This window comes from Arvicola amphibius, chromosome 11 (assembly GCF_903992535.2).
Source record: "Arvicola amphibius chromosome 11, mArvAmp1.2, whole genome shotgun sequence".
NCBI lineage: Eukaryota > Metazoa > Chordata > Mammalia > Rodentia > Cricetidae > Arvicola > Arvicola amphibius.
Window position 1 is genome coordinate 83,730,471 of NC_052057.2, and position 5,143 is coordinate 83,735,613.

The following is a 5,143-nucleotide window of genomic DNA, read 5'->3' on the forward strand; positions in this document are numbered from 1 at the left end:
TTCCTATAGCCATACTGATGAATTTCTTGCATATCACCATAGAACCTCCACCTGACGATAGATGAAGAAAATGACAGAGCCCCACATTGGAGCACCGGACTGAGCTCCCAAGGTCCTGATGAGGAGCAGAAGGAGAGAGAACATGAGAAAGAAAGTCAGGACCGTGAGGGAACCTCCAGCTGGCGACAGATGGGGAAGGTGACTGAGCCCCACATTGGAGCACTGGACTGAGCTCCCAAGGTCCCGATGAGGAGCAGAAGGAGCGAGAACATGAGGGAGAAAGTCAGGAACGAGAGGGGTGCGTTCACTCATGGAAACGGTGGGACAGAACTAGTGGGAGATCACCAACTCCAGTTGGAATGGGACTGATGGATCATGCGACCAAACCCGTCTCTCTGAATGTGGCCACTCATGGTTTTGAATCCACTTCAAAGTGCCAATATGTGCTCTGTTTTGGAGAGAGAAATGTAAATTCAATGATAAATTGAATGATTACTCCCAAATATTCTTATCACTATTGCATCACTGGGTCTGTCTTAAGAGGCCAGTAACTATTGTAGTTCACAGATTCGTAAATGAATAAGACTGTTGACTGTTTTTCTTCAATGGAAGAATAAACAGAAATTCCCATTGCTACAAAAACTATTTACTGGGCATGAAACCTCTAGGCTTGTGCTGCTCCATGTCCCACGACTCAAGTATCATATAATACCATTGCTCATTTTTGTCAACAATAACACTTAAACGCTACAAATTATTTATTCCTTTTACATGTCTATAATTTTGTAGTATCAGAAATGTAATAGAAGTGGAATCACACAATGTTATCAATTGTAGTTGACCTTTCTTCCCATGGAATTATTGTTCAAAAATGATGCTATCATTTTAACACTTGACATTTTTGTCTATAGTTATATAATTTTACACTATCTGGAAGTTTAGGAAACACTAGAATTTCTATTAATTTAAAAATGAATCAACAATTGTTTTTAATGTTATAAATTTATATAAAGCATTGGATAGAACTTATGCTTGACTATAGCTGCCATCAACTTGTCATTAATGAACTTTTGTTAGCCATGTGATCTTTATATAAAACAATACAGACCAAAGACATTGCATTTTCTTTCAGATTTTATGTATTATATTTGATTTATTATTTGATATGGAATTTGTCTAGTATTTATCTTGACCATGCCTCTACTGCCAACTATCTATTACATAAACATTAAAGTATATTATATAACTTGGTTTCTCCTCTTCATTTTAACTTTTGGCTCCTAGAAATCTATAATATAAAGTATAAATACATGCTCCTATAAATGTTTAAACACTTTGTAACCTGATAGAACAGCATGTCTAGAAATAAAGAATTATATTTTAACATCCATCAGAGCTACATTTCATCTCTTCTATTAAGAACTTAACATACAACTGTTCGCAGAATTTTTTTTATCATAATGAGCATTTATATACTCAGTGTTCATGATATTTAAGTTGCTGATGCACTCCATTCAAGTATTTGCTATGTTGATGTATGATTATGATTAGATTATTTGTGCTTTCCAATATACATATTCCTAATAAAACAATAATAATGTTGTGTGTCAAATTTCTCTGGTTTGCATATATACGTTAGATTTTCTGTTGAGACAGTATATGTATGGTATTTGTTATATTCACATAATACTATACACATAAAATGAATATTGTTACTTCTATTAACACCTAATCTATAAAAGTAAGCTTTTCTATTTTAGATACTGTGTTCAAATGGTTAAAATTATTGAAAAGAAAACAAAAATTTCCTGTAGATAGTACTAGAACAGTTCTCTGAAAGGAAAATAGTTGCAACACCTGAAACATAATTAAAAATAGTTATAGAAATCTTAATTTTCAGTTTTTCCTAAAAAATCAAGTCTACTAATATATAATAAAAATTTAATATATTTTCATATTTATAGTGTAATGTAATATTTAATAAATGGGAAATGGTTTGATCATATATTTTACTGTTGAATATTTTAATTTTATTTGATTGAATCCTGCCTACACTTCTGAAACTCATTTCCACGTTTTCCAAGCCCTCATACTATCAGGGATTATTACAGTCATTATAGCAACATTCTTCCAGATGAATTTTCATTTACAATGCTGTTGCAATACTGTGTTAAAAGAAGTCTCTTTGATCAAACTTCAGCAAATATTCTGAGCGTTTGTGGAAAGCATCTTGCTAGCTTCATATGTCTCATGGGCATGATTACAGTTAAAGGGCATGCCTTAGGGAGAAGGCGTTGAAAGAGACTTTAAAGAATAAATTGTCTTTCTGCTTTGGCATCATTCCACTTGTCTTTTGTCTAATCCTAGAGAAATTGATACTCGTATATTTCTGAAGATTTTCTGAGAATTTAGATCATTGCTTTTCCAGCTTAATCTTATTGTTTGTCATCCCCCTAGGTTAGTATGAGTCTCAAGAGAGTTCAGAAAATTGAAATAGTGAAATAATACCAATTGAAAAAATGATTGCTATTACAGCGTATTAATCTGTAGAGTTCAAACTCATTAATCTAGTTCACCCCCATCTGAGAGACGAGAAAAGACAAAGGACAATTCTACTGAATAAAGAGTCAGATTGAACAAAAAATGAGGTGGATATTAAAGCCAATTCCAAGGTTACATTATATATCAAAACGGGAATTGTACATTTTGTTTAAATGTTGGCTTTGCTTCGCATGGAGTGTTGGTCCTCCCCAAGACCAGATTCAATTACATTTGTTTAGGACGCCTACTACCTCAGTGAAGAAAGTAGCCAAAATAAAATACTCCTAAAGACAAAAACAAACAAGCAAACAAACAAAAAACAACTTATGAAAGAAATAATTTAAAACTTTCCATTTTATTCTAAATCTTCAGCTTACCTCAATATTATAATAAGTTTCTGTGTCATTTCATCCTTTGTATTCTTTGTTCAGATGTTATTCTTTGGAGATTTAGACATTGGTATTGAGGATAGACAGCATTTGTCTCTATAATAGCTCTGGCCATTTGGATGTCAAGAAAGACATTTTTAAAGTGCTGGTAGCTCTAATTTGGCAAGTGAGTCTTCAGTGACTGTGTTGAGCTATGCACCATACTGGGACAATGACAGTGCTATAATTGCCTGTAATGCTCCACAGAAAATTTTCATGACACCAGAGAAGCAAATTCATGGAGACTGTGGTATTTCTTTAAAATAAATCGGTCTATTTTCAAATTCCATAGCCACGATATTAAAAGTGTAGGTTGATTAAAACTTTTTAGGGACTAAAATAACATGATTAAGAAAATACAGAAAAAAATTCTTTGTTCAACAAAGATGGAATATTTGGTTAATGTCCAGGGCTAAGTTTTGTGGAACACCAAACTCTTTTGAATAAAGAGGAATGAGGAATTATATATGTCTTTGAGGATAAAATAAAAGGATTTAATAGAGAAAACTATTCCTCTATGTTTAAATATGAAACTTGAAAACTAAGGTCTAAAGAAACCTATTTTTGGAAATGAAAGATTATTTCCATTTCCTTTGTTATATATTTGACATAAAATTTCTTCAAGGATCTAAAATGTATTAGAGAATCTATCTCATATTTTATACTTTCTTCAAAAAAGAGAGCGCTCTGAATTTTCTGTTTAGTGGGATAAAATATAAGACCCAAAGTATGAAGGAATTATATTACAAATGTGTTGTATTAAGCAGTTTTATAAAAACATAAGATCATTTTAACAGAAATAATACATTTTATCAGGCTTGTCTTAAGTTTTAAGTAGAGAAAGTTTGTATTTGAAATATTACCTGTTTTGATTTTTTTAAAAAAATATGTATTTTAACATTTCTTAATATGTATGTGTGTATGTGCATTTATATTTTGATGTCTATGGAGAGCAGAAGAGGTTGTAAAATCACCTGGAGCTAGAGTTACAGGTTTTAGTGAGCTGTTAAATGTAGGTATTCAGAACTGAACTCTGATCCTTGAAAGAACAACAAGCATTTATGAGATGAGATGCTGTTCTAACTACCAGTATCATTCATTACCTTAATAATGAAAAAATATATTTTAAATTGTCCCTCTTCCAACTAGACCATCCTATTCCCTCAATTTCTCATCCCATATACCCTCCCTTCTACCACTCCCACCCCCACTGTACCCAGGACATAGTATCTATTTCCCCTTCCTAAGGGATTGATGTATCCCTCTTAAAGTCCTTGTTACCTAGCTTCTCTGGGGATACGGATTGTAACCTGGTTATCTTTTGCTTTACACCTAATATCCATTTATGAGCAAGTACATAACATGTTTGTCTTTTTTGCTCTGGGGGTATTACCTCACTCAGGATGATTTTTCTCTAGTTTTATCCATTTGCCTGAAAATTTCATGATGTCATTTTTTTGTTTGTTTTACAGCTGAGTAATACTCCATTGTGTAAATGTACCACATTTTCTTTTTCCATTATTTGGTTGAGGGGCATCTAGCTTGTTTCCAGGTTCTTACTATTATGAGTAATGCTGCTATGAATATAGTTGAGCAAGTGTCCTTATAGTATGATTGAGTAACCTTTGGGCATATGCCCAAGAGTGGTATTTCTGGGTCTTGAAATAGGTTGATTCCAAATTTTCTGAGACAACACGATACTGACTTACAAAGTGGCTGTACAAGTTTGCATTCCCACAAGCAGTGAAATAGTGTTCTGCTTTGTACACATTTTCTCCAACATAAGCTGTCATAATGTTTTTCATCTTGACAGGATGGTATTTCAGAGTCATTTTGATTTGATTTTCCTGATGGTTAATGATATAGGACATTTCAACAAATGTCTTTTAGTCATTTGAGAGTCTTCTGTTGAGAATTCTCTATTTAGAAATGTATCCCATTTTTTAATTGGATTATTTGGTATTTTGATGTCTGGTTTCTTGGGTTCTTTATGTATTTTGGAGATCAGCTTTCTGTCAGGTGTGGGATTGATGAAGATTTTTTTACCTTCTGTAGGCTGTCATTTTCCTTTATGTACCATGTCCTTTACCTTACAGAAGTTTTTCACTTTCAGGAGGTCCCAATTATTAACTGTTGCTCTCAGTGTCTGTGCTAATGGTGTTATATTTATAAAG